Source organism: Pleurodeles waltl, chromosome 11 (assembly GCF_031143425.1).
Source record: "Pleurodeles waltl isolate 20211129_DDA chromosome 11, aPleWal1.hap1.20221129, whole genome shotgun sequence".
In the NCBI taxonomy this organism is placed as follows: domain Eukaryota; kingdom Metazoa; phylum Chordata; class Amphibia; order Caudata; family Salamandridae; genus Pleurodeles; species Pleurodeles waltl.
Genome location: NC_090450.1, coordinates 487,461,793 through 487,487,853, shown reverse-complemented (window position 1 = coordinate 487,487,853; position 26,061 = coordinate 487,461,793).

The window sequence follows — 26,061 nt, the reverse complement described above, 5'->3', positions numbered from 1 at the left end:
TGGTGGTACGACTTGATCCACATCGGTAACTTTTGAAACATTACACCAGCTCACGGCTAGGAGACCTTTACTACCACTAGCCCCGGTTCTCCTAGAACCAGCTATGGACTTTTTCACACTCCAGTCACGGCTAAGCTTGGGCCTTCCAGGCTTCAAAAGAAATACCGTCCTCCTGACCAGGATTCATTATTTCTTCGTAGGGATACACCACCTAATTCTGTTGTTATTGTGGCTGCTGAAAAACTTCACTCTACCTCTCCTTCATCCTCTACTCCACCAGATAAAGAGAGCAAGAAAATGGACGTGGAAGGTCCCTAATTCTGCTCTACAGCAGGTATTTTGATGAAAACAGCAAGTTCTATGACCCTCTTCGGCAGATATGTTGGTGCACTTTGAGATTCCATACAACAATTTTGCAGACCACCTGCCAAAAGATAAAATGTAAGACTTCCTAGAAATTATTAACGAAGGTGCCATAGATTCTAATCAAATTAATAGTGCAGCAGCAGATTCTTCCATCCTTGCTGCACACAACTACTGCCACAGAATATCCTTGCGAATACATTCTTGGCTCCGTCTAACGTCCTTAAAGCCAGAAGCACAGCAGCACATTCAAAACTTGCCTTTTACAGGCTCCACTCTATTTGGCTTTCACATGGACGACAAGATGACCAGAACGAAGACCGAACTAGACACTTTAAAAGTTGTAGGTATTGAAAAACATAGAGAGCAGCGTAAATCATATCTCCCTATAGACCATAGGTTTTTCTCTCAAACGGTACAAACCCCTCATTAGGTGCTGTCTAGATCCCAGCAACAACAGCAATGCCAGATATCATATCAAACCCAGTGCAAGCAAACAAGAGGACGTTTTACTCAACAAACCACCCAAGGTGGATGACAGCCATCGTTGTCAAAACTTTGAATCCTCTGTACCCCCTCTTCCGGTAGGAGGAAGCATTACACATTACCTGGTAGAGTGGCAATGCATCACAACAGACGCCTGGGTTCTGAATATTGTGCAGCATGGATATTGTCTCAGGCTTATCACCCCTCTGCCGTCCATTCCAACAAAGCCGTCCATGTCCCATCTCGACTTAGGGGGGAAGTGAACACCTTATTGCAGAAGAAGGCGGTGGAACCTGTTCCCATCAATCACTGTGGGAAAGGAATTTACTCAAGGTATTTCCTAGTACCAAAGAAAGACAAGTACAAATTCAGACCCATTCTCAATCTAAAGATAGCCAACAAATGGATTTGAAAAGAAAGGTTCAGGATATATCCCCTGCTTCATCAGGGAGATTGGCTTTGCTCCATCAACCTTTACGATGCATATTTCAACATTCCCATCACCAGGAAGCATCGGAAATTTCTCAGGTTTTTCGTGTGGCACGACCATTACCTGTACGCAGTGCTACCATTTGGCCTCAAGTCAGCAACCAGAATGTTCTCCAAATGCATGGCTGTGGTGGCAGCCCCTTTAAAGAAACACTGAGGCCCTCATTATGAACACGGCAGGAAACACTGTCAACCACTGTGTCGACGGCAAACAGAAGACCGCCATTGGTGTTGAACAGAAACCCGCCATATAATAATGAAAAAATCAGAAACAGACAAAAATCTCCCTGCCACCAGTCACCGCCAGGACCTTGTTGGCGGAAATGCTGGACTTCCCACCCGCCACCGCCGAGCACACAAACACCCGCCCTCCAAATAATGAAGCACAAATCATTGCGGTGGTCAGTGGGTTTGGTAATGTGCAAGGTGAAGCTGAGATTTCCAACGTTTTCTTTGTTGAGTTTGGGTCGGTGCAGTCTTCTAGTTGAAAGTTGAGGTCCCCAAGGAGGATGTAGGCATGCAACAAAGTCAGTGATGATGTTTGCGGAATTTGGTGTGGGTCCTGGTAGTCTGTATACAAGGGTTCCACCGAGGAAGAAGTTGGCTGTGAGGCGTATCTTGAATGTGAGGTATTTTATGTAGTTGGTTGGTGTGTATGTGAAGATGGTGCAGCTGATGGTATCTTTAAATATGATGGCAACTCTGCCTCTAGGCTTGAGCTTAAGGTCTTGCCTGGTGATCTTGTAGCCAGCGGCAATGGGTGTAGTGATGTCCAGGGCAGAGGTTGGGTTTAGCCATGTTTCTGTGAGAAAGAGAAGGCCTGAAGCATGGTTGTGCATTAGGTACCATTTGTCCATGGTGGGTTTGGTGAGTGAACTAGTGTTGAGAAGCAGGCAGGGGTGGATCCTCCATAAGGGCGGATGAGCGTCGCCTCCCACCAGCAGCGACAGCTGAAAACCTTTTCCCCAAAAACGATAATAAACTGTGTTTATTATCGTTTTTAGGCAAAAGGGGTGGGGCCACGGGGGTGTCGAGCAAAGAGGGGAAGTGCTCAGCACTCCCTCTTTCTGCGCATGCTGACAAACACACATGTGCAGAAGGGTATCTCCAGCCCAACAACACAGTTGCCGGGCTGGAGAGAGCCTGCATAGCCTCCCAGTCTGTCTGGGAGCACACTGGCTGGGTCCTCCCGGCCAATCCTGACGCAGCGTCAGGATTGGCCACAGGGCAGGCTGGGAGCCTGTTTCAGCAGTGAGACGGAGGAGCCGAGCGGCGGTCGAGGAGCGAGGTAAGTGGTTTTGAAAATATTTTTTTATAATGTAATGTGACCCCCCCCGGTGCATGCTGCCTCACCCCTTCTGTGACCCACAAGCCGCTACTGGAAGCAGGCATGCAGGTGTGGTGTATTGCATGGGTGTTGGCTGATCTCTGTGAGTATGAACAGCTGCTTGGTTTGTGTAAGTGTGAGCAAGTGGGATGCTGGGTGCTGTTTAGGTCGGAGTGATGGATATAGGGAGTGGGAGAGTGGTAGGTAGGTGGAGGACCAGGGTTCCTTGGACAGGATGCATTCCAGTCATGGACAGGTGCAGATGGGCATGACTTTGGCATGTCATCAGTGTGTCTGCACTGCTGCTGACATTAAGTACTTCCTGTGACGGGGTAAGAGCACAGGGGGCAATGGGTGGTGTGCAGACCGATAATGGAAAATAAAGCCCTTTTCCTTGGTTCCTTCTTTTAAAGACTTTTTTGTGGGAACCAGAGATGTTGCTTCCATGCAGACAGATGATGGGAAATCCAGTAATGTCCACTTCCTGTGCAGATGCATGATGGGAAATACAGTGATGTCACCTCCTGTCAGATGGGTGATGGGACATGCAATGAGGTAATTTCCTGTGGAGATGCATAACAGGAAATAAAGGGGGTCATTACAACCCTGGCAGACGGTGTTAAAGCTGCGGTAATACCGCAAACAGGCCGGCGGAAAAAAAAAGGGACAGACAAGCAGCGCAGCGGTACCGCCAACAGACAGGCGGAAGACAATGTACCGCCCACAGTATTACAACAGGCCAATCCGCCACCTTTTCCGGGGCAGATTCACCGTGGATAAAAACACGGCAGAAACAGCTTTTGCAATGGGAAAACGCTCACCTTAACACACTCCACGAGGAAGGAAGGCACCATGGAGCCGGAACTACAAATACTCCCTGCACTTGTCTTCCTGCTCCTCTACGAACATCAGCAACGGTGGCGCCGAAGACAACGGTGAGTACTGCACCTACGACATAGGGGAGTGGGGAGGCAAAAGTCGGGGGGACACACACGCAACACCCCCACCCCCACCCCGACCCTGACCCTCGCACACTACAACACACACACCAATGCATTTCCAAACATCACAGTAACAACCCACAACCGCCCCGGAAGAATGCAAAGACAGAAGGGAATCAGTACAACCATTGTAATGTATCAAAATACAGTAAACTCATATATACAGAAATATATGCACATTCCAAATATATACAACACGATTAGTAGTGCAGGTATGCACAATTCCATGTCCGTGGACCACTGGGCCCACAATGCATGGGCAAGGCCCACACATGATACCTGTCCAGAAACGGAGAGAACACTGCAGGGGCATCAGATAGAAATACAACAGGCACCTCAGGGGGCACCTCAGCCGGATGACTGCACCACGCCAGATCCACGACGGGGCTCCATGCCCATTGATGTATCCTGGGGAGTGCAAAGCCACAGTCTCTCAAGTCTCTACAGTGGGTGGGTTGCCCACTGTACCATCCTGGGGAGTGCAAAGCCACAGTCTCTCAAGTCTCTACAGTGGGTGGGTTGCCCACTGATTGTTCCTGGGGAGTGCAAAGCCAGTCTCTCAAGTCTCTGCAGTGGGTGGGTTGCCCACTGTACCATCCTGGGGAGTGCAAAGCCACAGTCTCTCAAGTCTCTACAGTGGGTGGGTTGCCCACTGTACCATCCTGGGGAGTGCAAAGCCACAGTCTCTCATGTCTCTACAGTGGGTAGTTTGCCCACTGTACCATCCTGGGGAGTGCAAAGAGCCACAGTCTCTCAAGTCTCTACAGTGGGTGGGTTGCCCACTGATTGTTCCTGGGGAGTGCAAAGCCACAGACTCTCAAGTGGATAACAGTCTCCACTGGTTCTGGAGGGGGACTGGTGCCCAGAGTGCTTCATCCTGTGAAGGATTCAGGTAGTGGATGCAGTTCTCCACCGGTTCTGGAGGGGGACTGGTGCCCAGAGTGCTTCATCCTGTGAAGGATTCAGGTAGTGGATAACAGTCTCCACTGGTTCTGGAGGGGGACTGGTGCCCAGAGTGCTTCATCCTGTGAAGGATTCAGGTAGTGGATGCAGTTCTCCACTGGTTCTGGAGGGGGACTGGTGCCCAGAGTGCTTCATCCTGTGAAGGATTCAGGTAGTAGATGCAGTTCTCCACTGGTTCTGGAGGGGGACTGGTGCCCAGAGTGCTTCATCCTGTGAAGGATTCAGGTAGTGGATGCAGTTCTCCACTGGTTCTGGAGGAGGACTGGTGCCCAGAGTCCCAGTTCCGTCACTGTCCCAGCCGCACATGGGCTAACGATGCTTGAGTTGGCGTTGCTTGCCCTGTTCAGCGGTGCTTGCCATGGCGGTCTTTGCCCTGTTCAGCGGTGCTTGCCATGGCAGTCTTTGCCCTGTTCAGCGGTGCTTGTCCTGTTCAGCGGTGCTTGCCATGGCGGTCTTTGCCCTGTTCAGCAGTGCTTGCCCTGTTCAGCGGTGCTTGCCATGGCGGTCTTTGCCCTGTTCAGCGGTGCTTGCCATGGCGGTCTTTGCCCTGTTCAGCGGTGCTTGCCCTGTTCAGCGGTGCTTGCCATGGCGGTCTTTGCCCTGTACAGTGGTGCCTGCCCTGTTCAGCGGTGCTTGCCATGGCGGTCTTTGGCCTGTTCAGCGGTGCTTACCGTGTTCAGCGGTGCTTACCCGGTTCAGAGGTGCTTGCCATGGCGGTCTTTGCCCTGTTCAGCGGTGCCTGCCATGTCCAGCGGTGCTTGACTTTGCTGTCTCTGACCTGTGCAGCGGTGTGTGGTATGACGGTCCCGCAGTGCCCGGCGGGGCTGTGGCCGCCGGGGCCCTCCAGGGTACTGGCGCTGGCGGTGGTCTCCGGACCAGTGACGATAGTGCTGCCCTCCAGGGTACTGACTCTGGAGGTGGTCTCCGGACCAGTGACAACAGTGCTGCCCTCCAGGGCACTGACTCTGGCGGTGGTCTCCGGACCAGTGACGATAGTGCTGCCCTCCAGGGCACTAACTCTGGCTGTGGTCTCTGACCAGTGACGATAGTGCTGCCCTCCAGGGCACTGACTCTGGCGGTGGTCTCCGGACCAGTGACGATGGGGCTGGCGGTGGCGTCCTGGCCAGCGGGGAAGATGGCGGCCTTCTCCGACGTGCTGCTCTTACCAGACTTTGGAGACTTCTTCTGCCCCTTCACCACCTTGGGAGGAGTCACAGCTGACTCGACACTCCCCCTGGGACCCTTGTGAGCGGCTTTGCCGGCAGGAATCTTCCCCCTCTCCCGTCGGGCACTGTCCAACTTCTGGTGCTTTACAGGGGGTGGACTGGCAGTGCTTTGGCTCCGTGTCACACTGGCTGCCCTGGTGGCAGGTGCACTCCACATACCTCTAATACGCACCACTGGTACCGGACTTTTTTTGGCTGAGGTGCTAGTACGGGACCTATGAATTGGAGGGGGGGGGGGTGGGACAGAGGTCAAGGTTGCTCAGGAAAAGTTTCTGATGAACACTGGGACGGGTAGCTGGAGGGGGTCTCGGAGTGGAGGAAGAGGAGCTGGTTGTAGGAGGTGTAACTTTAGATGATTTGGGTGCAGGTGCAGGTTCTGGAGGCTGCCGTGAGGTGGATGGATGTTGGGTGTGTGGGTGCCCGCATTTGTGTACTTTGGGAGGGGGCATCACAGACACACTGGGAGAGGACACAGGGGATGTGTAAATGGTAGTGGGGGTGGTGAGTGCAGGTGAGCGGGGTGTGGTGCTGGGTGTTCTGGTGCGAGTCCTAGTGCCTGTAGATGTAGTGCATGCAGGTGAGAGTGTAGACGACACTGGGAGGGAGGAGGGAGACGACGAGGAGGGGGACACAGTGGAGGCAGTGGATGTTGCTGTGTCTGTATGTGGGTGATGCTTGTGTGAGTGCCTGTGGGTTGTGTGGTGCCTATGTTTGCCTGAGCTACTTTTGTGTGTTGAGGTGTATGCATGCTTGTCTGATGGTGTGCTTGGGATAGGCTGGGTACAGGGGATTGGGTCTGGGTGGAGGAAGTTGGAAGGGGGAGGCTAGACACAGGGACAATGGCTGCCATCAGTGCTGAGGCCAGAGATTGCAGGGTTCGATGATGGGCAGCCTGACCAGAATGAATGCCCTCCAGGAATGCATTAGTGTGTTGCAACTCCCTTTCTACACCCTGGATGGCATTCACAATGGTAGACTGCCCAACAGTGAGTGACCTGAGGAGGTCAATGGCCTCCTCACTGAGGGCAGCAGGGGTGACTGGGGCAGGGCCTGAGGTGCCTGGGGAGAAGGTGATGCCCACCCTCCTGGGTGAGCGGGCACAGGGCGAACGCTGAGGGGCTGCTGGGAGGGCGGTGCTGGTAGGGGAGGTGGCGGCTGTACCTGTAGAAGTGGGGGGCACAGATGGTGCCGCCACCACAAGGGAGCTCCAATCGGCGGACGAGTCTGTGTCGCTGGTTGGTGATCCGGTGACCGACGTGTAGCTCCCCTCGCCCTCCGTCCCACTGGTGCATTCTGAGTCCGTGGTGTGGCCCTCCATAGCCATGTGGGATGCAGCTCCCTCGTGCTCCGGTGCCACTGTACCTCCGCCTGATGATGCTGTTGCACAAAAGAACAGGGAGAGCAGAAAAAGGGGGAGGGGACGACAGAAGAAAGACAGGTTGAGTGCATGGCTTACCGCTACCGTTGGCGGACAATACAGACACAGCAGCCCCCTGCACTACGCCGTGCTCTTGGCCTCTACAGATGCAATTCCTGGGATATGGCCTACATGGCTATGGTGGACATCTGCACACATGGATGCCACAGGGGCATCTATACCTGTACTTGGCCCTCTACTGAGGTGGGGTGGAGTGGCACATGGCCTGCATTACGGAGGGGCCTAGCCTACGTAAGTCTGCCTGGCCTAGGGACACCCACAGCCCTCCTCCCACACCCAGACCCCTCAACTGCGCACAAAGTCCCCAGAATGAGTGTGTACTCACCCCCTTGTGTCTGTTGTGATGCCCTCAATCGCCCATCCAACTCCGGGTAGGCCACCGCCAGGATCCGGAACATCAGGGGGGTCAGGGTACGACGGGCACCCCTTCCTCGTTGGGAGGGCAGCCCCAGCTTTGCCTCCGCTGTCTTCTTGCTCCAGCGGCGAATGTCCTCCCATCTTTTCTGGCAGTGGGTGCCCCGTCTCTGGTGGACCCCCAGGGTCCGGACTTCCTTGGCGATGGCACGCCAAATGTCCTTCTTCTGGTGGGCGCTGACCACCACTTGTTGTTTTTGCATTTGTCACCTCTTGGGCTAAGCCAGCGCTAAGGTGGCTTTTCTGCTGCGCCATATTTACAAAGTGGTGCAATGCTTGAATTGTTCCACTTTGTAATCCCTTCCGCCACATTGTGCCTGTGTCAGGCATAATGTATGCGAGGGGGTGTTCTGGCGCACGAAGGCCCAAAAAAAAGGAACACTGAAATTTACAACTTTTCCGTCATTTTTAATGCCTGCTCAGCGCAGGTGTTAAAATGACACACCCATTACATTCATTGGGCCTTCCAGTACTTTGCTGCAGTAGCGTCAAAAATGTTGACACTAGTCTAGCACTGTGCCACAATAGCATCAAAAATGTTGACTCTGTTGTGCTAATGACCGCCATGGTGTGCTGTAGTGTAAATACAGCGCAACCATGGTGTGTTTAGGTGCCGGTAGGAGGCTGCAAGAAAAGCGGCGCATCATCTCTGATGCACCACTTTCTTGCAAATATGGCCGTAGGTTTGCAAGTATCCATCTTAATGATGTTTCAGAATTCTGACTAATTTAAAGCTAGTACTCTCTTCCCACCTCAGATCATCTTAGGTTTGCAATACACTACAAAGTTCTGCATGAAATTCATATTGCTGTGAAAGTCACAGAATTGTCTAACAGCTGAATTACTTAAGTAGGTTTTGCTGTAATGTTGCTGATACCAGTGTAGCACAGAAATGTGCCAAGGAGGTTTGTGCTCCCAAACTCATTTTGTGCACTGCCCTCTCCTTGACCTTATTATACAACCAACCACAGATATATCCGGGGGCATCACTGTCATGATTCTGAGGATGGCCATGGAGTGCTGAGTATGTGTGTGATTACATATGAGTGTTTAAAGGAGTTGCTTGCTATTGTTACTCACTACCTGAATGCTTGTCAATACTCTTCAGCCTTACTGCCGTCACCACGACTTACAAGCTGGCATGACTTCTTATTTCCAAACTACTGTGGTTAGCGGTATAGTGGTTAAGAGTCCCAGAATCCCACGAGGTCTCGGCGGATCACAGTACATTTCGGAGATGTGACACGTGAAGTCACGTATTTCAGGTGCGTCCACAGCCCGAAGTGCTTTACCTCTCATTCCTCCTACAGGTGCGGCTCCGTCGTCTTCCAGGAGCTTTCTTTTTCTATTTGATGTTCCGGGAGTTGCTCACTGCCTTCTCCGTCTGTAATGAAACTGCAGAAAACAGTTTCCAGCCGCCACTTGAGCCAGCACTTGAATTCTGGTTCTGCTCCGATATACGCACTGGGAGCGTGTTTCCTTCACCTTATATAACCGCTGTTCATTATTGAGCTTGCTAACGCGCCCCTTTATGACCAATTTATTCACTTTGAGACTCGTTTTAGGCCAATGAATCTTTTGACCCTGATTGAAGACACCTTAGGACGAGATAGCTAATCAACATGTCAATCAATACGTCAATAATGTCATCAATATTTACTATAACAATGCAATTCACTTTAGTCAATGACATTAATAAAATCCAAGAACCACCATGACCTTTCAGTCATGAATAACCACACCAGTTTAGTGAGATTTAGTGATATTTATTCCCTATTGATTACAATTCTAATAGCAAATATATTAATCTCAATAGCAAAAAGCTCATCAACATTGTCATAATTTGGCAACTCGAATAAGACTTCATCAAAGCAAGAACCACAATTATTAGAACATAACATGGCGTCAACATAGATTAACTTCAGCCGAGTATCATTAATGCGTCAGTTCAACAAAGCATAGATTCAGTCATTTGTCTATTTGCGTCAGTTTTGTGAACCCTCTTAACTAACCTCGAATTAGCATTGGCATGTTGGGCTTCATCAAAACAATTTAGTAACACCAATTTGGAAAACATCTAGCTATGGTCTCTGTCAAAAGTAGCAGTTGGTACCTAGAAAGGAAAAGGCAAACAGACAATCACAATTTCATTGTCATATAGTTACCCTCCAAGTTTGGGTCAGCACTCAGGTTCGGTCTTCGTCCTCAGGACATCAGTCGATTCGCCATCAGTCAGGAACTCAGCTCTGGTAAAGGGGCACTTCCCTCATAAGGAGGTAAAGTGTAAATGGGCAATCTAAGGACAAGGATGGTTTTAACTAAAACTAGCAAGTCACTGAGCAAAGTGACAAAGTTTCTGGATCATAACAAATTGCATCAGCATCTCCCCTAGTCTCTCTCCTAGTCTCCTATTCTCCATTCTAATTTACTTCCTGGTGTCAAGGGTTTTTATCCCATTTTCGTTGTCCATACCCCTAAAACCTAATTGGACAAGGGGTTGCACCCCACTATCTTTAACCAATTAACTTCAAATTAGCTCATAGAATTTGTCACCCCATAACAGTTCTCACGTATTTTATTGGTCCTTATGATTGACGTCTTTAGGGGTAGAATGTCCGGTATGATTTCATCTTCTTGTGATTCTTTGCGCATCTTTGGTCAGTGGCTGCATTGTCTATACCGGTTCAGGCGACTTTGTACCGAACATGAATCTACAGTGTTGCATTCAGCTAAAATGTTTCTACAAGCAGGATGAATTTCATGAGAACGGATCTACTACAGTTACATTCAGCTTCTAGTTTGGAGAAAAACAAAAGTTCATGTCCTTTAGCAAGTCAGCATACTGCACGTTAGAAAAACACGTTTAATATGAGAGTCAGGCAGCTAGGCTTCAACTCATGCTAACTAAGGCCTAATGATTTATTAACAGAAGTCCAACATGTACCCTTTCAATATTAGTGTAAAATCATTTTTAATAAAACATTTCAACATTATTAGTCAAACTTATTAGTCTCCGTATACATTTCTGGCCACTCCCCGTGGGCACATTTTCAAGCACCCATTTAGCAAAACATTATTAATACATTTTCTATGCAGCATTATTATACATTAGTTCATAAACATTTCATGTTAATATTGATTATTTGAGCTACGCTCTCTCAGTCCCTCATCTGATGACCTTTGTGATCACACAAATCTTTCCCTTCTTAACCTATCACTTTCCGCATTCTTCTCATCTCGACATCTTGCCCTTTGTGTGAATTTTCCCAAATTTCATTAAACATTTTCTCCCTTTCATTTTCTTCATTTCTTTTGCTTCGTTTTGTCAGATATCTTTTTATTCTTTCATTAACTTTGCATGATAACCATAAACCCAATAAACAAATCAGGACGATCAATAGACCCCCTAATATTTTTGCAAGAACCCCAATCCAAATATTACTAAACCAATTCCCTACTCTGGTAATTCCTCTCCCAACTTTCTCCCAAACTCCAGGTTCCTTCAAGTCCTTCAAATCTGCACTATCTCTTGTTAGGTTAGTAAGCATACCGCTAATCTTTTTGCTATTGTCTGGTATGAACGCACAACAATAGCGCTCATTAAGCATCTTACAGACTCTGCCACTCTTTGCTAAAAGAATGTCTAAAGCAAGCCGATTTCGAAGAGTCATAGCTCTTTCTTCAGCAAGTTCAGTATCCATCAGGAGTATAGCCCCTGTGAAGTTTGTCAGCCTGTTATCCACAATAGTAGACAACTTTCGAATCTTTATGGAGTTTAAGATAACCCCTTCTGAAGGAATTATGGCTCCAAATATATCACCAACTACAGCAGCCGCTGTCTCTCTCTTTTGTCTAGTATGTTGTAATTCATACATTTTAGGAATTTGCTTTAAGTCATCAATTTGGTAGATCTTTGGGAAAACTATTCCCAAATAACATGTCCCATACCATCCCTTAGGAAGACGGTAATAAGCATTAAGCCCACAAATATAGTAGATCCCAGGGATCGCTGGATCCTGTCCATTTAACATGAATGTCCATTTACTCTGAAACAAAAACACATGCCTGCACTCACTCGTTCCCACAAATAAAGTGTCATGCTCAGATTTCGTCCTATATATACAAAGCCTACCTACATGTAATGCATCTATAGCTAATTTGCCCTGTGTCTTTATTGCAGTGTAAGCATAATCATTTGCAAGTGTACGTTTTTCTAACCCTTTTCTAGTCTTTCTTTTAATGCTTTGCGTCTATCATCAGTGTGATCTAAAAAGCTCTTCTCTACAGGTGTTAGTAAGCAGGTTAGATTATTGCGGTGCGCATAAGCTGTTCCAAATGTCAGTGTCGGCTCAAAGAAACATCTAACTAATTTTATGCTATGTTCTTTAGCTAATTTGTTTAGAAACTCAATCACAGGCCCAAAAGAAAACACTACATCCAAATTAGAGTAGAAGTTTTGCACATGTTCTTGATTATAAAATCTTGTTAGTAGCAGACTACAACTTATCCCGTATGTTAGTGGAAGACTATGGTAAGTAACCCCTTCTAGTACTGACGAAGTAATCTTTGTACATACATAACAATTTCTCGCATCCATAGTATCAACATACTCATTCAGCAAGCGATAGAAGACATTAGTAGACAGTTCCCCCTTTGAATTAGTTCCTGCATGTAAGTATTTTGCATCCTGCTCAAGTTTCTCCCAGGGTGTTAATGTAGCAGTCTCAGAATTTGAAGCATTGTTAGTCACTTTCTTATCCAACCATGGCATTCCCACAATCACGCCTACAATTATTATTGCACACACAATACCTAGAATGGCACTCAACCAACCACACATCCTACCCTTCTTACTATTAGCTTTCGTGTAACTCATGATCTGTAAAGAATCAGATAGCTGAATAATACAAAGCAAACAATTAACTTGAGGATGATATAAAAGCCCTTTATTTTTTTTTCTCAATGCAAAGTCTCTATTTTTCAGCAAGTATTTACAGCGTTTCACTCACTCCAGAACCCCTTTTTTGTCAAATGAGGTTTAGCAGTTTGTCATAATCGGTTTTCCAAAGTCAATTCAGGTTTTCAGTGTCACATCCGGTAATTTATCAGTCTCTTTTCTCAGCTTTTCAGCTTTCAATTTCAATTTCAATTTAACACAGTCTCTTTCTAAAGTTGAATTCAGGTGCCGTAGTATTGGTCTGGTACCTCTCGATCAAAACAGAACGCCAAGAATTTGTGTTGCCATTCAGCTGATGTTGCATACGCCCATTCAGGACCTGCGTACCTTCTGTTTGCGACTCTCTTTCTTTTCAGTCTGCGTTCGCTCTGCAACTCTCCTTCACTGAGATCCTCTTTTCTGGTTGTATCAACTTCTTCCTCTTTTGTGTCTCCAGGGACCACTTTCTCTATTGCAGCTTGTGGCTCCGGCCAGTTATCCCCTTATGTGTTTTCTTCCTGCTTGGCCTTTCAGAACGTTGAACAGCGCCCTCCTCTTGTGCTATGGTGTTTTCTCTTAACGGACCTGCAAGTGGCTCATGAGGAGTCGGTGCACTTTGACCTCCCTCTGCCTCTTCCCCCTCGTCTTCAGGGTCTGTTACGGGCTCAACTTCAAACCACTATCCGTCTGCTTCTGGGAGAATCCCTCCTTGTCTCAGTTCCCCTGCTGCCTCCGCTGAGATAGGCTCACTGTCACCTCTCTCGAACTCGTTTACTGTTTGAGGGACTAAGCCATCCTTAGTGGGCTCTCCTTCAGTCTCAGTTCCCCTTTGAATACTCTCCGGCCCTGAGACTTCCTTTTTTGCAGTTGTTGTTTTGGACACTTCAAGTTCCTCATCAGTTGGACACGTCACCTTCTTTGTGTGACTGGCATGCATCCAGTTTGGAACACCTGCACATTTCACAGCAGTGATTGTTGTCAGTATTATTTGATATGGCCCCTTCCAACACGGCTCCAAACACGACTTCCTCACGTGTTTCTTGACAACCACCCAATCTCCAGCTTTCAGGGTGTGACCTGGATCACTTATTGGTGGCAATGTGTTAGCCTCCACCTGGTGAGAAAAAGAGCGGACCACATCAGCCAGACCCTTGCAGTAGTCCAACACCATATCATCCGTGATATTCACAAGAGCATTTTCAGGCACTGCGGGCAATCTCATAGCTCGACCCATTAGAATCTCATGGGGAGTTAGTCCTGTTTTCTTGTCAGGTGTATTTCTCATTGACATCAGTACTAAGGGTAACGCATCTGGCCACTTCAGATTTGTAGCTGCACACATTTTTGCCATTCTCGACTTCAAGGTACCATTCATCAGTTCCACTAGTCCTGATGCTTCAGGGCGATGGCTATAATGCAGCTTCGGCTCAATGTCTAATGCAGCACACAAGAGCTTTATCACCTCATTGTCGAAGTGTCTGCCCCTATCTGATTCTAAAGAGATCGGGAATCCGAAATGTGGTATTAACTCCCTAAGCAACAACTTTGCTACTGTGAGACTGTCATTTCTACACGTTGGGTAAGCTTCAATCCAATGACTGAAAACGCACACAATCACCAACACATACCTCAAGCCTCCATACACAGGCATCTCAATAAAATCCATCTGCATCTTGCTAAATGGACCTCCAGCTCTCCCTATGTGGCTCAAAGTCACCACAGTCCCTTTTTCTGCATTCATCTGTTGACAGATGATGCACCTCAATTTTGAACAACCTGATCATTGCATCTCTCCCAAGATGTGCTTGACCATGGTAAAACCTTGCAAACTATGACGAAAGACTGTTTGGCAAAACCATTTTCCCCTCCTCTGACACCCACAAGTCGTCAGACCTCTGTATACACTGCATTCTTTGCCAGGAGCATTTTTCCTCTCTGCTAGCACGTCCCTGCAGTGATTTCAGCTCATCTAATGTATCAACTACCCTCAATGCAAAGTTTAAACATGTTTCATTTTCAGTTTCAGGTAACAATTCCCACTGATCTTTTAACAATATACAGTTCAATGCACAAAACCTTGCGACTTGATCTGCATAGCCGTTTCCCATTGACACAAAGTCTTGTGACTTAACATGAGCATTGCATTTCACCACGGCAATTTCAAGAGGTAACTGAATCGCATGCAACAAGTCCTTAATATTTTCGCCATTTTTCACTGGTGAACCAGAAGAGGTCATGAAACCCCTCAGTGACCACAATTGGCCAAAATCATGCACAATTCCGAATCCGTATCTGCTGTCAGTATAGATAGTGACTTTCCGATTTTCAGCTGCGTGGCATGCCTTTGTAAGAGCAATTAATTCAGCCACTTGTACAGAGTACACTCTTTCGAGCCAGGAAGCTTCTAGAATACCGGTGATTGTACACAGGGCATAACCAGTTCTCAGTACTCCTAATGAGTCTCTCAAGCATGAACCATCAACAAACATAATGTAGTCATTTTCTTCTAATTGGGTATCTTTGATGTCAGGTCTTGGTTTGGTGCACAATTCTGTTACCTCAAGACAATCATGTTTTACTTCCTCAGCATTATTAATTTCAGCATTTTCAATAGGAAGTAAAGTTGCCGGGTTCAATACAATACATCTTTTGAGAGACACGTTTGGTGACCCCAGTATGATTGTTTCATATTTGGTTAACCTAGCATTTGTCATGTGCTGAGTCTTGGTTCGGGTTAACAAAATTTCAGCTGAATGTGGAACCATTACTGTTAAGAAATGTCCCATCACTATGCCTTCACATTGTGTGAGGCTTTAACCAACTGCTGCAACTGCACGCAAAAAACCCGGTAAGGCTGCTGCAACTGGGTCCAAAGTAGCTGACAAATATGCTACTGGGCGGTTTGCACCTCCATGGACCTGCGTTAGGACAGACAAAGAACAGGCATCACGTTCATGACAAAACAGTAGAAAAGGCTTCGTGTAGTCAGGCATACCTAAAGCTGGTGCCCTGCACATACACTCTCTCAACTACATGAATGCCTCCATCTCTTTCTCGGACATGGTTATGGTACCCGGGTCATCCTGGACTTCCTTGCCTGTCAATATCACCAAAGGTTTAGAGATAATCGAGAAGTTGGGAATCCACTGAGAATAGTAGCCTACCATTCCCCGAAACATTCTGACATCTCTCTTAGTTGTCAGGGGATTCATCTGCAGTATGGCTGTCACCCTTTCTTTGGATAGTCTCCTGGAGCCCTTTTCAATCAAGTGACCTAAGTACTTCACCTCTTTCTGACAGTATTGCAGCTTCTTTGGAGACACTTTATGTCCATTCTTTCCCAAATGGTTCAGTAAGGCAATTGTGTCATACCTACAGTCGTCTTTTGTCCTGAACGCAATTAACAAATCATCAATGTACTGCACTAGAGTCAAACTGAAAGGCAGTTCCAACGACTCCAAATGCTTCTTCAATATCTGATTGAAGATGGAAGGCGACTCAGAAACCCTTGAGGAATTCTGCACCAACTGTATACCTTATCCAGGAATTTGAAACTGAAAAGAAATTGGCTGTCCTCATGAAGAGGCACTGAAAAGAATGCTTGAGACAGATCCACAACTGTGAACCATTCTGCATCCCACGGAACCTGGAACATAATCACTGCTGGATTTGGCACTATGGGGCAGCATTTTACCACAATCTTGTTTATTTTCCTCTAATCTTGTACAATTCGAACCTTCCCAGGAAGCTTTTTCAGACCCATTATTGGTGAATTACACGGGCTGCTCAACACCTCTTTCAGAACCCCTTGCTTCACAAAGCTGCAATTATCTGCGCTACCTGAATGAGGACATCTTGCGCCATGTGGTAGTGGGGTATCTGGGGAAACACTGCATTCGGCTTTACCTGTACTTTAACCAGTTCTACTCCTTTTATCAGTCCTTCCTTTCCTCTCAGGTCTCACACTTTCACTGTCACTGTTCCCTGCAACTCAGCTGGCAAGTCAGTCACTGTAAGCATTGGGAATAGGGTTATCAAAGGGTATTCCTCATTTGCAGTCTCCGGTTCTAACTCTGGAAACTGGCCATCATCCCCTTCATCATCACTGTTTGTCTGTACTTCAATCCCTTCATTAGAACAAGTAATCGAACACCTCGTCTTGCACAGTAAGTCTCTTCTAGGTAAGGATATGAGACTCGAATCACAGACTACAAATTTATGTAATCCCTGGAAGTTACCAATCTCAACTTGGACCGGATCTGTTATCGGATTTGTCAGGAACTGATTTGCTACTCCTACCACCCTTATGGTACGTCCTGAAAGTGATAATTTCAGAACTTCTGCACTTCTGACTGGGAGCGTGTAGCTCCTGTGTCAACCAGGAATGAAACCTTGTGACCCGTTTCCTTTCCCTCTACATAGGGTCCCCTCTGATCTACTTCTAGGGACGCTGCAAGCCTGCACTCCTCATTGTCTGAACAATCATCCGACCATTCATCGTTTATTCCATCCTCACCACGCAATGGGAACTGTTGTACTGTGTTATTTTGACTCATCATTTGGTCTGTGACCTGTTGAGGAAGCATCACCTGTTGCTGTCCCATTGGAGCTAATGGCATTTGCATTTGCTGTCTAGGTACCATGGGAACCTGCTGTTGTACTTGCTTCATTTGTGCTGGTTGGACACACAGCATTTGCATTTGCTGCATGGGCTGTAACCCCTGCATCTGAACCATGTTATTTTGAAAGTTTTGATTTTGGCCCCTCATCTTTGGACCCCTCACATTTTGAAATGTACTGACATCATTGCTTTGTTGAACAACACCATCCTGCACCACCATTGTGCATTCCCGCTTCCAATGCCCCACGCCCCCGCACGCGTGACATGGCAACACCTTCTTCATCCCCTGCACATCATTTTGAACCACAACAGTATTCAGGTCTAGACCACGGTTCACAAAACCTCGACCTCGGCCGTGTCTGAAACATGCCATTCCCTTGCGGTTGCTGCTGTACCATCTGCTGTATTCCGTTTCCCTGCATCCCTGCCTGCGCTGCCTTAATCTGCATCACCATCACTTTCTCCTTCAACTTTCTCTGCTTCAACTCAATCTCGTCACTACAGTATTTTGCATACTGTAATACCTCATCAATCGGCTTCGCTTGCCAACAGATCAAATGATTCTTAATCATCTGGCTAATCCCTGGTCTCAGCCCTTCAACAAATCTGAACTCAAGGTGATTCATGTCTTTCGGTTCTATGGTCTCAGTGCCACTGTGATGTTTGAATGCTTTCAATAGTCTCTCATAGTAAGCATGAATCGACTCTTTGGCCTCCTGTGAGGTTCGATCGATTTTCTGCTAATCAGTCACTTTCGGCGACACTTTCTGCTTCAAAAACACAATCACTTTATGATAATACTTCATCACCTCCTCAGATGGTGCTCCGGTCAGCTTATCCCTTGCCGGTTCCTGTGTCGGCCAATCCACACCTCTCTTGCACTCAAGCCATAAGTCGGGTGGCACAATAATCTCAAACAGGGTATTCAAGTCCTCCCAGAGACATTTCGCAAGCTTTACAAACCTATCCGTCTGCTGGTACCACTCTATCGGCTTCTCCCTCAACCTGGGATAGTCATTTGTAAAGGATAAAATGTCACCCCTAGACCATGGTACATGGACTAGCACCCCTCCTGCTATTTCTCTCATTGGTAACATTTTTATTGTCCCTGTGTCCGGTGCGGCTTTAGCCTGCTTTGGTTCCGGACTGTCACCCTTTTCTTTATCTCTTTTCTTTGCCCATCTGCCTTCCCATTTCTCTAAGGCTCCACAAATTTGCGCACTTTGCAGTATTTCTTTAAGATGCGCTTTCATTCCGGTAGACCTCATGTGATCAAAATCTTTAGAGTCGAAGTCTAATCTATAGCTTCTTTTCAAATGTTTAGTATCCTCAATGTCTATGTCGTATTTGACTGCCAGTTTGCCAACCTCTGATGCACCTTGCCCACTTCTTTAGTGATTTTGGGGCACAGATACCTCAATTCTGCTTCTGTGTATGACTCTAATCTGTTCACCCCCATTGTCCGGTGCGGCTTTAGCCTGCTTTGGTTCCGGACCGTCACCCTTTTCTTTATCTCTTTTCTTTGCCCATCTGCCTTCCCATTTCTCTAAGGCTCCCCAAATATGCACACTTTGCAGTATTTCTTTAAGATGCGCTTTCATTCCAGTAGACCTCATGTGATCAAAATCTTTAGAGTTGATATCTAATCTATAGCTTCTTTTCAAATGTTTAGTATCCTCAATGTCTATGTCGTATTTGTCTGCCAGATTTGCCAACCTCTGATGCACCTTGCCCACTTCTTTAGTGATTTTGGGGCACAGATACCTCAATTCTGCTTCTGTGTATGACTCTAATCTGTTCACCCCCATTGTTCCTTCCACTAGTTCTGTAGCTTCCACACCCTATCTTACAAAGTTTAAGTATTCATCCGTCTCAGATCTCTCTGCAGTTGCTGCGGTAGTCCGTGAAGCGTTAAGTTTCTCCAACCACTCATTCATCTGTTGCGCGGAAAATCCTTGCAATAAAATGTTTCCTGACTGCATCAATGGTGTCTGTGATGTATTTGCACTCATTGTCTGTGGGGCTAGCACACTTAACCCTGCTTGCGTCATTGCCTCCAAAAGAGCCCCAATCGGACTGAGGTCTAACAAAGACCTGAGTCCTTCTGCTGCTTGTTCTGTTGGTGTCATTAATTGGGGAGTTCCTGTGAACCCTCCTCTTATTGTCTCTTGGGTCTTTACTCCCTGATCACACACACCACGCTTATCCTGTGCATACAGCGGTACTGGTGGACCAACAGTAATTGGTAACGATATGGCAGCTGGTATCTGACCAGGTCCCAAACCCTGTGGAGCATTAACTTCCAAAGCTTGACTCATTGTGGGTGCTGCAGGTACTGACTGTGGTCTTGCAACTGGATTGCAACTCGGAACCAGCTGTTGCTGCGGTTGTGGCAGCAATTGCGGAGCTGGCTCAATCTGCACTAGCTTTGATCTCGTGTATATCGGATCAGGCGGCACCATCAGACTCGTATTTGTCTCTAGTACTGGGACGTCTGGATAGAACTTCTGTATCGGCGGAGGTTGCAACTGTATCTGCGCGTCTGGTGCAGTGGGTACACTGACACCATTATGTATCAAAACTGTATCACTTGTCTGTACTGTGTTTTTAATTCCCTTACTCTGTGCCGGATCCCCAGGACCCGCACTAGTGCTCGGAGCAGTATCATCTATAGCATATGGTGGTGGGCGATCATGTAACAACTGATTAAGAAACTCTTCATCATCTGAATCATCTTCATCTACCCAAGATCTCTGAGTCTCCTTTGGATTGCTAGAGCCCTTGTCTGTCTTACAGGTGGCTTTCTTTCCCTGTGTCTCATCTTCCTGGGTTATTGCCGGAAACAATTTAAGCCTGTCAACTATTCCCCTTCTCCACATTCTGCTCTCATTTTCCCATCTAGCCTCCGCTAGCGTCTTCTCTGCCCTTTTTATTCTCCTTTCAAGTCTTTGCTTTCTTTGTCGTATGGCCATTAAATCCCAGACTGCTAATGCCTCATACTGAGCTGGTCTCGGAAGCGGCTTTTGCACACTTAACATCCACCTCAAGTTCTCTAAGATTCTTGTATTGAACGTTCTATGCTCCGGGAACGCTAAACATCCCTCCTTCTCTGTTAATTTATGCCACTGCTTCATCCAAAGACATGGCGCAACTCCCTTTTCCTCCATTACAATATAAGCTGGAGTACCCTCAGGAGGTGTAGGCTCCCCTTCACTCGCCATAATATATGTGTCTCCCTTCAAAGCACTCTTTAGTGCCTTGAATAACTTAATTTTCACGTCTTTTATTTTTCTTTGAATCTAATCAGGAAGTGACTTTAATTCCCAGAACACTCTTCACCCACCTATCTCAACATATTGCCTCTCACGGACGGCTGCCAATCCGTCCGCATCCCCTCTCGACAACTGACCTATCCCAGCGCGGCACAACTGACGTCATGCTCACACACACTCTGCAGCTGACAAAGTCTTGCGGCTTGTCCTCCTCACACAAAACTAATGCAATATATTGCGAGCACCTTTAACAACAATAACTTCAGATTTGCCGGTTTACTACTGGAAGGGTACACAATCGCTTCAGAACTTTACAGAGATTTCACTTGAAGCCTCGGCCTCTACTCTCTCCTTCTCAGCTCCCGCATACGCAAGCAGAATTTGACCCGCAAATCCTACTCTCGACTTGTCAATGGTTTGTTCTAGTGCACTTTAGAACTTGCCAAATCTCCATCGAAGGTTTCACTTACACACCTTGACTCAAACTTGACTTGTCAACCACGCCCGATTGACCTATTAAACCGCACAAATTACAACATAAACCCAAGTGTCTCCTACACTTGTCAATATACTCCGGAGTCTTAGACTCAGAAGACGGCCTTGAACCCGAAGGACCAAGAAACTCCTGAGAGCAGCGGCACTGTTCAAAACCTGCAACAACCTTGCAACAAAGAAACAACTTTCAAACAACTCTCTCTTCCCGCCGGAAGTGTAAGACTTCACACTCTGCACCCGACACCCACGGCTCGAGCTCCAGAGAACCAACACTGCAGAGAGGACTCCAAGGCAATTACAACAACGTGGGTACCCTGAGTCAACCCCCCTGCACCCCTACAGCGATGCCTGCAGAGAGGATCCAGAGGTTCCCTCTAACCGCGACTGCCTGGTAACAAGGAACCAGAAGCCTAGACCAAGCACTGTACCCGCAGCCCCCGGGACAGAGACAAACCACTTTCCAGTACAGGAGTGACCAGCAGGCGGCCCTCTTCCTAGCCCAGTCAGTGGGTGGCCGGAGAAGCCCCCTGTGCCCTGCCTGCATCGCCTAAGTGACCCCCGGGTCCCTCCATTGCTTTCAATAGCAAACCAGATGCCTACTTTGCACACTGCACCCGGCCGCCCTATGCCGCTGAGGGTTTGTTTTGTGTCCTCCCCCAGTGCTCTACAAAACCCCCCAGGTCTGCTTCCCGAGGATGCAGGTACTGACCTGCTAGCTAACTGGAACTGGAGCACCCCTGTTCTTCATAGGCGCCTATGTGTTTTGGGCCCTCCTTTGACCTCTGCACCTGACCGGCCCTGTGTTGCTGTTGCAGTGGTTTTGGGGTTGCCTTAAACCCCCAACGGTGGGCTGCCTATGCCCAGGAGACTGACTGTGTAAGTGCTTTACTTACCTGAAAAACCTAACCAAACCTACTTCCCCCAAGAACTGTTGATTTTTGCAGTGTCCACTTTTAAAATAACTTATTGCCATTTTAACCTCAACTGTGTGTACTACTGCTTTGAATCAAATTTCTAAACTTACCTGTGTGAACTACCTTGCATTTTATGTACTTACCTCAAATCTTGAATCTTGTGGTTCTAAAAATAAATTAAGAAAATATATTTTTCTATGTAAAAACTATTGGCTGGAGTTAAGTCTTTGAGTGAGTGTTCCTCATTTATTGCCTATGTGTGTACAACAAATGCTTAACATTACCCTCTGATAAGCCTACTGCTCGACCACACTACCACAAAATAGAGCATTAGTATTATCTAATTTGGCCACTATCAACCTCTAAGGGGAACCATTAGACTCTGTGCACACTATCTCTCACTTTGAGATAGTATATACAGAGCCAACATCCTACAACACCCCATGCCATACCTTTAGTAGTCCCTAAATGCTTTTATGGTGGCAGTAGTAAATACAGTATCTTTGTTCAGCAGTGTCACATGCACTTCATGGCTCATTCAGTGGCATGTCCAGACGATGCCTCCAAGGTTGCTTTTGTCCTCTCATAGTTAGGTGGTCATGCAGCCCAATGGTCCAGTCCTCCAGTTGAAAATGGCGACCCCATTCTAAGCAATTTCGTAACCTTTAAAGACACCATTCAGAGAATGTTTGCTTGGCATACCTCTGTACAGGCAGCAGACAATGAGCTCCTCAGTCTTGAACAGGGTAGTGCAGATGTATTACATAATGTCACCTCCTTCAATCATTTGTTGATCCAGACAGAATGGCCAGAAACCAAGAAAATTTCACTTTTCTATTGCGGTCTGTGTGATGACTTAAAGGACCTAATAGCGCATATGGCAGACCTGCCAAGTAAAATAGGGGTGTTTATCGATTTGGCAGTCGAATTAAACTATAGATTACCTGAGCGAAAGTCAGAGAAAGATAGCTTTTGGGGGCCTAGGATTGTGGTGGTCAGGGATAAACCGAAGATTGATACTGTAAGAAACATATATATTCCTGAACCTATGCAAATAGGTGGGATACGTGGGCCTCCAGCCCGAGATGAAGAAGTAAAAATACAAAAACAAAATCTTTATGTGGTCAAAGCGGTCATTATGTAAAAGAATGTCTGATGAAACCAGTTAAAGCCTGTAGGAGGCTGGCCTGCTTTGTAGTGGATACCAAAGGTACTTACACCGTATACCAGGTCAAGTTATCCCTTCTAAGTGAAATGTAGTTAGTGTCTAGAAGCCAGGCTGTCTAGACGTAGCTGTAGCTGAGCATCCAAGGCTGCACTAGGAGACATGCAAAGCTCTTGCAATACCACTGTAGTCACACAGTACTCACATACATGAAAGAAAATGCTCAGTATTTTTATTTTGGTGACACAATGGCCAAAAATACCTTAGAGACTATACTCCCTTAGGAGGTAAGTAATGTACACCATATATACACTAGTATCCAAAAACAGATAAGTACACAGTCAGAAAACAGTGCAAATAGTGAAAATCACAGTAGGTTGCAATGGGCCTAGGGGGAACACAAACCATACACTAAAATAATGGAATGCAAATTTCAGTTTCCCACCTTGGCAAGTGTAGTGTGTAGAGGGCCGCTGGGAGTGTAAGAAAACACCAAAGTTAAGTAATAGAACCCACCACAGAGCCCAGGAAAACAGGAGTAAAGCACAGTAAGTTTCCTGAAATACACAAGAAGTCATTTTAGAAGAATATGCAAAAACCAGAAGAGACTGCAAAACACCAACAATGGATTCCTAAACCTGAAGACCTGTGGAAGAAGGTGACCAAGTCCAAGAAGCACTGAAGAGTCCAGGGAGAACAGGAGCCCCTGTTAACCCAGACGAAGGTGCAAAAGAATAACCACCAATGAGAAGACAAAGGCCCTCATTACAACCCTGGAGGTCGGTGTTAAAGCGACAGTAATACCGCCAACAGGCCGGCGGTAAAAAAATGTAATCACGACCACGGCGGAAACCGCCAACACAAACAGCCACTTTAAAACTCTGACCGCCACGGCGGTAGCAACAAACACTGCAGCAGAAACCGCCAACAGACAGACAGAAGTCAATGTACGGCCCACATCATCACTACCCGCCCATCTGCCAGCTTTTTGAGGGGCGGTACCAACGCCATCAAAAGCACGGCGGAAACACTACACAGAAGGGAAACCACTCACCTCTCGACACTCAACGAAGAACCAGGACGCCATGGAGCCCGAACTACAGGTGTTACCGATGTTGGTGTATCTTCTCATCTACCAGGAGTACGAACATTGGTGGCGACGACCACGGTGTGTACTGCACCTAGCACACAGGGGAGGGGGAAGGAAAAAGAGAGTGACACACACGCAACACCCCCACCCTGACCCTCACCCCTAACACCATACACACAAACACATGCAACAACATTACATATACACCCCGTAACCCACTGGAATAACGCAAGGACAAAAGGAATTGAGTCAAATGAGTGTCATATTAGAAATAGTCAAATATACGTTACAAATTCAAAAACAGTATTTACAATATATACAATCTGTACATAATGCGGTACATTGTCCATTCAAAATGTCGGTGGGGCACCGGACCATATCACATAGGCCCACACTTGACTCCTGCATCAATACAGAGAGCACACTGCAGGGGCATCAGGTCAAAAACACACAGGCACCTCAAGGGGACAGGGATGGGGAGGCACCTCAGCCGGAAGATGGTACAACTCCATGCTCACAGCGATGTCCTGGGGAGTGCAAGGGTACAGTCTCTCAAGTGGGTGGTTTGCCCACTGCCTGGTCCTGGGGAGTGCAAAGCCACAGTCTCTCAAGTGGGTGGTTTGCCCACTTCCTGGTCCTGGGGAGTGCAAAGCCACAGTCTCTCAAGTAGTTGTTTTGCCCACTGCCTGGTCCTGGGGTGTGCAAAGCCACAGTCTCTCAAGTCTCTCAAGTGGGTGGTTTTCAACTGCCTGGTCCTGGGGAGTTCAAAGCCACAGTCTCTCACGTCTCTCAAGTGGGTGGTTTGCCCACTGCCTGGTCCTGGGGAGTTCAAAGCCACAGTCTCTCAAGTCTCTCAAGTGGGTGGTTTGCCCACTGCCTGATCCTGGGGAGTGCAAAGCCACAGTCTCTCAAGTCTCTCAAGTGGTTGTTTTGCCCACTGCCTTGGTCCTGGGGAGTGCAAAGGCACAGTCTTTCAAGTCTCTCAAGAGGGTGGTTTGCCAACTGCCTGGTCCGGGGGAGTGCAAAGCCACAGTCTCTCAAGTGGATGCCTTTCTCCACTGGTTCTGGAGGGAGGTTTGTGCCCAGTGTGCTTCATCCTGGCAAGGATAGGGTGAGTGGATGCCTTTCTCCACTGGTTCTGGAGGGGGCATTGTGCCCAGTGTGCTTCATCCTGGCAAGGATAGGGTGAGTGGATGCCTTTCTCCACTGGTTCTTGAGGGGGATTTGTGCCCAGTCTGCGGCATCCTGACAAGGATAGGGTGAGTGGATGGCTTTCTCCACTGGTTCTTGAGGGGGCATTGTGCCCAGTGTGCTTCATCCTGCCAAGGATAGGGTGAGTGGATGCCTTTCTCCACTGGTTCTGGAGGGGGCTTTGTGCCCAGTGTGCTTCATCCTGCAAAGGATAGGGTGAGTGGATGCCTTTCTCCACTGGTTCTGGAGGGGGCTTTGTGCCCAGTGATGCAACAATTGGGAGGTGGCAGTTCACAGTCCCTCACCTGGGTGTCTGAGCCACAAGATCTGAAGTGACCAGAATGCATGATAGTCCATGGATGCAGGGCTAGAGTGGTGGTGCTGCTAGTGTTAGAGGGAGGCTCCAGCCCCTCTCCTGCAGCCTCAGATGGCTGCCCACTAGGGCTGCTGCTGCTGGCAGTGGTACTACTGTCAGCGTCGCAGGTGGCGATGCTTGCGGTGGTGCAGGTGCTGGTGGTGGCCGCGGTGCAGGTGCTGGTGCTGCCAGTGGTGGGGGGAGGCTCCAGCCCTTCTCCTGCAGCCTCGGACAGCTGTCCACTGGGGCTCCTGCTGCTGACAGTAGTGGTGCTTGTGGCGGTGCAGGTGGCAGTGCTTGCGGCGGTGCTAGTGG